General features: G+C 42.7%; 1 long non-coding RNA gene across 1 annotated transcript; it reads right to left on the bottom strand.

Moving 5' to 3' along the window:
- Positions 1–865: 865 nt before the first annotated feature.
- On the bottom strand, positions 866–8,276 carry LOC108536087 (uncharacterized). The gene is made up of 3 exons (XR_001887410.1): positions 8,169–8,276; positions 5,798–5,937; positions 866–1,341 (listed from the first exon to the last, which is right to left on the bottom strand). It is a non-coding gene; the product is annotated as an uncharacterized LOC108536087 (long non-coding RNA).
- Between the last annotated feature and the right edge of the window lie 265 nt (positions 8,277–8,541).

The following is an 8,541-nucleotide window of genomic DNA, read 5'->3' as shown; positions in this document are numbered from 1 at the left end:
GCAATTAGAGCAGCACAATAAATAATGCAGTATAAAATTTTTAGCTTAAAATATAAAATAAATATCCATGAGTCCATACTCATATAAAGAAATTATTGAATAAATATGGGGAGAGTCCAATCTCTTGTGCAGAATAATTTCAAAAAAATGTATGTAGATATTCCCCTAAAGTATGTGGGCTGCTCATAGTGGCTACCTGTCAAAGGAATATGGAAATATGGAAAGGGGGAAAATAAGAGTAACTTTAGAGTGGAGAAACCTCTCAGACACTCTCAGCCAAGTGGTCAAAGTCAACATCAACAGTAATAGGTATAGGTCATGTTGGAATAATGGAGTCTTGACATGATGTATCTCTCTGGTCTTCTTCCCATAAATCCATCCATCCATACTTATATAAATCCAGTCTGATTTGAGAAAAACAGCAGACAAAATCTAACAGAGGGTAATCCACAAAATACCCTACCAGGACTCCCCCTGAGTATGGATAAAGAATGTTTTGAAAATTCAATTAATATGCCTAATATAACAGATGAAGATAAAGCCCAAATCAGAAGCCCAAAGAAAGTAGCAGAAGGAAAACAGAAATATAGCAAAAAATAAGGAAAATATAAAAGGAGAAGCTTCATTTAAAAAAGCAAGTGTAATAGTCAATTTATTATTTTATTTAACAGCTATTTAGTGAGAGGTGACTCTGTGTCAGGCAATCTTCCAGCACTGGGAAGAGAGCAGAGAAAATATGATACAAATACCACTGACCTCAAGGATCTGTGTGCTGGGTAGGAAGACAGTTCATCACCATCACTAAGTCAATAGTAGATTGATTAGTTAATGATTAGTACCATGGAGAAGAAACATGCAAGGAAGGCAGTGTTATTTTTAATCAAGTCTTCATGAAAGCCTCTCTGAAACTAATATTTGAGCAAAGAACAGGCAGGAGGATCTGTAGGGGCAAAGCCTCCGGCTGAGCTTATATGCTTGCTGTGTTTAAGGAGCAGTAGGGAGGCCTGAACGGCAATGCAGTCTGCAGATCCACAGGTACCAGCGTGATTGGCATCCATACACCCAGCTTTACACAAGAGGGTTTGACCACATCAGAGATGGCAAATGTGTAACATGCTCCCTGCAGCTTTCATCCCAGCCAGCAGTAGAGACAATCCTGGTAAGTCACACTGCCTTTTCCAGGTGCACCCTCAAAACCCATTGCCATCAGTGCTGCAGCCCACTGCCACCTACAGTCCAGAGGAGACAGCGTTCCCTTCTACAATGCTATGGCTTTCTTGAAGGAAGAGGGAAACATATGAACTCAGTAGTTATCTGTCATCCAGGAGTGTCTTGAAGAAACTGAAATGAATGAATGGGGGTGAATTAGAATAGGAGGAAGAAGAAAGTAGACACCATGTGTAACAGCCAAGGCAGCAGCTTTGAGAGGTAACAGAACATGCCCAAGTTGAGCGTTCTCCAGGGTAGACTCTTGGGACACTGAAGGTTCAGAGAAAGCAGATAGTGAATGTCCCATTGTCCAAAACATCTGCAAGCTCCAGGCCTAGAACCTTCCATTTGGCCCCCTCACTTTGCGGTGTCTTTCTTCACTTTGTGACAGCACTGCTGTTCACTCTCCTTGTGTCTTCCTTAATATATCAAGTAACCACAGCCTTCTATTGCAAAACACTGCTGTTACTGAAGAAACAAATCTGTCCTTCTTTATTTGCATTCCAAACACTGAATAGAATAATTATATCAATTCTAATTTCTCCCAGTTTGACACCGTCCAAGAATAAAAGAGATGAAAAACATTGCAAGGCAATGTCATTACATTATGGCCCTCCTGAGTAAGGGCTTAATTGGTGGTAAAATAAAACCTAGTACTAGGTATCAAAAGCCTTTTCTACTAATACCAAATTGCTTTTTCCCAGGGAGGACAGACAGGTACAATTTGATGTCTAGGAGGAAAAAAACAGTGACTTCGCTTCTCCACGTGGAGCAGAGCACAACAGCCTTTATATGTATATTTAAAGCAAAATTTAAAAAGGGATTCTGTAAGTTGAAATGGTGGCCATGCCTCTACCCCTCTGACGGGTAGAGGCATTGCCTGAGGAAACTGCAATGTCCTGCCCTGAGGCAGCTGCCATGAAAGATGGTCCACCCCTCTTTGCTTCTAGACTTATAATTCAACTAAAGTCCCAACAGGTTCATAAAGGTGAGGAGATGCATTATACTCACCTATTTGATTTTTCGATCAAAGAACTAACAGATTTTTCTAATTCTATAGGCAGACATTTGGGAAGCTGTGTGGGAATGGATATTGAGGGTGTGGGATAATGGTGAAAGAAACATAAAGTTGGATCAAAACAAACTTATCGATATGGGCCCACTAAGCAGAGATTCTGCATTTACTGTTGCAGCTTAGGGAGTTAGAAAAAGGGCACTGATTGGTTGGTTGGTTGGCTGAAATATGAATCAAAAGATGGCCCACCATAAGCAAGTTGGAGATGCCTGATCGTCCTTGTTTTAATGTAGAGACGGGGATTCAAAGACTTAGGGAGCTTGGAATGCTACAGTGGACTTGTCATTTTAGACCTACCCACCCATACTGGGAGGGTCCAGAAATCATACTTTTGACCAGTACTATGGGAAAAAAATTTTTAAGGGGATCCCTGGTGTCCTTGAAAAGCTCAATGATCACTCTTCTCCACAGGCCAGACCTCACAGTGGGAACCGCAGTCACTCAATTGAAAAACTTAAATACAATGGGAGTAATTGGATCTTGGGGTGCAAGGGGCTGAGTGAGAAACTCAGCCCCCAAGAGTAGGGTGAGGGTGGCTACCTTGATGGACAGTAGAGTCAGAGCAGCAATCAGAATAGTCTGACTCATACAAACTTTTGGTGTTGGCTACTTGATTGTGGTGGTCCCAGAAGTGACACAGAGAAGTAGCCTACTAAATCTTTACTTGTTCTGTATAAGCAGAAAAGTTCTAGATTAAGTGTGAACAAAAGTCTTACTTGAATCATAAAATCAGAGAGTTACTGCTGCTTAATAAATTCCCAGAATTGAGCCAGGTTACAGACCTAGCGCCCGTCGAATGCAGGGGAGGCTGGGTTCTCTCATGGAAAGAAACAGTATGCTACCAAAAATATATACTCTTGATCTTTATCCAAGCCTTTCCCAAAGAGACCTAAAGCCTTTTATCAGGGTAACTGTGCATTGAGGAAGAAAGAACAACCAGTTCAGGGACCACTAGATCCTGCTCTGAACTGACACTGATTCCAGGAGATCCAAAACATCTCTGTGGCCCTCCAGTCAGAATAGGGGATTATGGAGGTTGGTTAATCAATGAAATTTTAGCTCAGGTCCATCTCACAGTGGGCCCAGTAGGTCCTCAAACTCATTCTATGTTATTTCCCCAGTTCCAGAATGCATAGTTGCAATAGGCATACTCTATGGTTGGAAGAATCCCCACATCAGTTCCCTGACCTGTGGAGTGAGGGATATTATGATGAGAAATTCTAAATGGAAGCCACTAGAACTGCCTCTGTGTAGGAAAATAGCAATCCAAAATCAATGCTGCATTCCTTGGAGGGCTCAAAGAAACCAGTACCACCACCAGAATTTGAAAGATGTAGAAGTTATGATTTCTACCACCTCTGCATTCAACTCATCCATTCAGCCTGTATGGAGCACAAATGGGTCTTAGAGAATGACTGAACTATTGTAAGCTTAAGCAGACAGTGACTTCAATTGCAGCTGCTGTTGAAGATGTGGTTTTATTGCTTAGGCAAATTAACACACATTCCCTGGTACCTGCTATGTAGCTACTAATCTGGTAAATATTTTTTTCTCCATAGTTTTAGTTAATGAGGACCATCAGAAGCAGTTTGCTTTCAACTGGCAAGGCCAGCAATATACCTTCACCATCCTCTCTCAGAATATATCAACTCTACAGCCCTGTTATAACCCAGTTTGTAGGAGTCATGATCACCGGTTCTTCTACAAGATATCACAACTGGTCCATTTCATTGATAATATTAGACTGCCTGGACCCAGTGAGCAAGAAGTAACAACTACTCTAGACTTGCTGGCAAGACATTTGCATTTCAGAGTGTGGTAAGAAAATCCAACAAAAAATTTGAGGAGGAGCGGGGTACAGTGGCTCATGCCTGTAATCTCAACAGCAACATATTCCTCATTGAGGTGTGCTACTCAGGCCATTTACTGAGTGACCTGAAAAGCTGCTAGCTTTGAGTGGAAACCAGAACAACAGAAGTCCTTGCAACTTTGGAAGGCATAGGTGAGAGGATCACTTAAGCCCAAGAGTTTGAGACCAACCTGGGCAGCAAAAACCCCATCTCTACAAGAATTTGAAAATTATCCAGACATGGTGGGACGCACCAAAGAGGGAGGATCACTTGAGCCCAAGAGGTCAAGGTTGCAGTGAGCCACAGTCATACCACTGTACTCCAGTCTGCGCGACAGAAAAAAAAAAAAAATCCCAGGATATTCTACTTCAGTGAAACTTCTAAGGGTCCAGTGGCATAGGCATATTGAGATATCCCTCCTAACGTGAAGAATAAGATGTTGCATCTGGCCCCTCCTACAACTGAAAAAGAGACACAATCACGAATGAACTTCATTGGATTTGAGAAGCAATATATTCCTCGTTTAGGTGCTACTCAGGCCATTTACTGAGTGACCTGAAAAGCTGCTAGCTTTGAGTGGAAACCAGAACACAGAAGGCCCTGCAACAGCCCCAGGCGGCTCTGCTGCCTGGGTTACATGACCCAGCAGATGCAATCGTGCTTGAAGTGTCAGTGGCAGATAGGGATGCCACTTGGAGCTTTTAACGGGCTCCTATAAGTGAACTGCACAGCAGGCCTTTTAGAATTTTGGAGAAAATGCCTGCCATCCTCTACTCTCCTTCTGAGAAACAGCTCTTGGCCTGCTGTTGGGCCTTAGTAGAGACTTAACACGTAACCATGAGCCACCAAGTTACTAGGCAACCTGAGCAGCCCTGGTGAACTGAATGTTTTCTGATCCAGCAAGCTGTAATGTTGGAAGTGCACATAGCACTCCATCAACAAATGAAAATGATATATGTGTGATCAAGTCTGAGTAGCTCCTAAAGTTACATGAAGATGTGCCCCAAATGTCCATGGCCCCTACTTCTGCTACCCTCTCTTCTCTCTCTCTGCCTGCACCTATGGCCTCAGAGGGAGTCTCCTATTACTGGCTGACAGAGGAATAGAAGGCTTGGGCTGGTTGAAAGATAGGTATGCAGGCACCACCAAGAAGTGGGCACTGCAGCACTACAGTTCCTTTCTTGGATCCCTAAAGGACAGTGTTGAAGGGAGATCCCCTCAGTGGGCAGAACTTCAAGCAGGGGACCTGGTTGCTCACTTTGCTTGGAAGGAGAAATGAGCAGACATGCAATTTCATACCTATTCATGGGCTGTGGCCAATGGTTTAGCTGGATGTTTGTTGGTCAGGGACTTGAAAAGAATATAATCAAAAAAATATGACAAGAAAATCTGGGGAAGAAGCATGTGGATAGACCTCTCTGAATATTTTTTTAAAATGAAGCTATTCGTGTCCTATGTAAGCATTTACCAAAGGGTGGCCTTACCAGAGGAAGACTTCAATAATCAAGCAGATAGGATAACCCATTCTGTGGAAACAAGTTAGCCTCTTTCCGCAGCCACTCCTGTCATCTCCCAAGGGGCCCATGAACAAGCTGGCCATAATGAGAGAGATAGAGGTTACGCATGAGTTCAGCAACACAAACTTCTACTCGTGAAGACCTACCTGGTTATGGCCATTGCTGATGTTTCACGCAGCATTGTTTCTGATTTTAAAAACTCACTTCACAGCCAAATATGTGTGCTGGTGGTTCCATGCTTGTAGAATCCACTGATGTTACCATGTTTCTCACCATCCTGAAGCAGCTGGATAGACAGAACAGTGGAACGACCTTTTGAAGACTCTGTTATAGCACCAGCTAAGTGGTGATAGCTTGCAAGGTTGGACAAGGTTCTCCAGATGACTGTTTATACTCTAAATCAGTGTGCAATGTATGGTGCTGTTTCTCTGATAGCCAGAATTCAAAGATCCAGGAATCAAGGGATGGAAATGGGAGTGGCACCACTCACTCGTACCCCTAGAGACCCATTAGCAAAAATTTTCTTCCTGTTCCCACAGTCTTATGTGTGCTGGCCTAGAGGTCTTAGTTCCAGAGGGAGAAATGCTTCCACTAGAAGGCACAACAATTATTCTATTGAACTGGCAGTTAAGACTGCCACCTGGCCATTTTGGATTCCTTATGCCTCTGAATTGACAGGCAAAAAAATGGAATTACTGTACTGGCTGGGGTGATTGATTCTGACTACCAAGGAAAAATTGAATGGCTACTCCATAATAGAGGCAAGGAAGATTATGTCTGGAATACAGAAGACCCCTTAGGGCGTCTCTTAGTATCACCATGCCCTGTAAGATTAAGGTCGATGGGAAGCCACAACGAGGCAGGACTACTAGTGGCCCAGACTCTTTAGAAATGAAGGTTATGGTCACACCACCAGGTAAAAAATACAGTAAGCGGAGGTGGTTACTGAAGGCAAAGGGAGTAGAGAATGGGTAGTGGAAGAAGGTAAGCTATAAATATCAGTTATGGCTGGGTGCAATGGCTCATGCCTGTAATCCCAGCACTTTGGGAGACCGAGGCAGGTGGATCATGCGGTCAGAAGATCGACACCATCCTGGCCAACATGGTGATACCCTGTCTCTACAAAAATACAAAAAATTAACCAGGCATGGTGATGCACACCTATAGTCCCAGCTACTTGGAGGCTGAGACAGGGGAATCGCTTGAACCTGGGAGGCAGAGGTTGCAGTGAGCCCAGATCGCGCCACTGCACTCCAGCCTGGCAACAGAGCAAGATTCCATCTCTCCCTCTCTCTCTCTCTCTATATATATATATATATTTAAGTTATAACTATATGATGACAAAAGGAAGGCTGCAATTGTCATGTGCATTCCTCCTCATTTTGTTATGAATGTGTGTGTGAAATATCTTTTTTATTTTATTTTTATTTTTATTTTTTGAGACAAAGCCTCACTCTTGTTGCCCAGGCTGGAGTGCAGTGGCATGATCTTGGCTCACTGCAATCTCTGCCTCCTGGGTTCAAGTGATTCTCCTGCCTCAGTCTCCCGAGTAGCTGGGATTACAGGCATCCGCCACCACACCAGACTAATTTTTGTATTTTTAGTAGGGACGAGGTTTCACCATGATGGCCAGACTGGTCTTGAACTCCTGACCTCAGGTGATCCACCCACCTCGGCCTCCCAAAGCGCTGGGATTACAGGCGTGAGCCACCATGCCCAGTCGAAATATCATTTTCTTTCCTCTCTTATCTCTTTATTGTGTAACATGGATATATCGATTCATCATAGTATTTATGTATTATTAATTTTACATAACAGTATTTAATTTATAGGATATCAAAGAGAGGAGTAAACATCACTCATGGGCTTGACCTCCTTGTCTGGGGGAGTGGTTAGGGCATTTCCAGCTGGACACAGGATAGTTGTATCATGTTAGTCAGAATTATGACCTCGTTATTTTCTTTTAAGATTAAGTATGATTTGAGGATATACATATGGGTGCCCACGTGACAAATTAATAATGATTAATTTTATACCTCAACTTAACTAGACCATGGAGAGCATAGTTATTTGGTGAAACATTATTTCTGGGTGTGCCTGTGAGGGTGTCTGCAGATGATACTAACATTTGCATTGGCGGAGTGAGTAAAGCAGATTGCCTTCCCCGGTGTGAGCAGGCCTCATTCAATCCGCTGATGGCTTAACTAAAATAAAAGACTGAGTAAGGAAGAATTCTCTCTCTGCTTGACTGTGTTCAAGTTGGAACACAAGTCTTCTTTCACTTTTGGACTCAGATTGAGACTGGAACTATTATCCTTCCTCAGCCATTGGACCTGGACTCAAACTGTATCTCCAGCTTTCCTACTGCAGATCGTGGATTTCTCAATCGCTGTAGTTGCCCATAACGAGAGAGACAGAGAGATCAGTTCTGTGTCCCTGGAGAACCTAGACTAAAACAGCTGGGGTAGCCCAAATAGAAGTAGCAGAAGAGCCTGTAAACTCTCAGACATGACTCACCTCTTGTGCCTGCATCTGAGCCATGGCCAGCTTCACAGGGACTTCGACTTGCAAGTGATGTGTGGCTTATACACTAAGGGCTGTTATCTGTTGTTGTTGCATAATAGATTTCTTGGTTGGCTGTATAAGTAGCAAATTATTGTTGAATTATAAAAGCCCCTTATTTATTCTGGACTGACATTCAAATATATGATTTTTAAATATTTTCTCCTATTCTGTTGGTTATCTTTTCAACTCCTTAATGGTGTTCATTGAAGTACACAAGTTTTGAATTTTGATGAAGACTCATTTTTCTTATTTTCTTTTGTTGCCTCTGCATTAGTGTTTCATCTAAAAAAGAAGTGCCAGACTCAAGGTCACAAATACTTAATCT

This window comes from Rhinopithecus bieti, unplaced genomic scaffold, assembly GCF_001698545.2.
Source record: "Rhinopithecus bieti isolate Rb0 unplaced genomic scaffold, ASM169854v2 scaffold_1452, whole genome shotgun sequence".
NCBI lineage: Eukaryota > Metazoa > Chordata > Mammalia > Primates > Cercopithecidae > Rhinopithecus > Rhinopithecus bieti.
The sequence above is the reverse complement of the archived record's forward strand: the minus strand, read 5'-3'. Positions and strand labels throughout refer to the sequence as shown.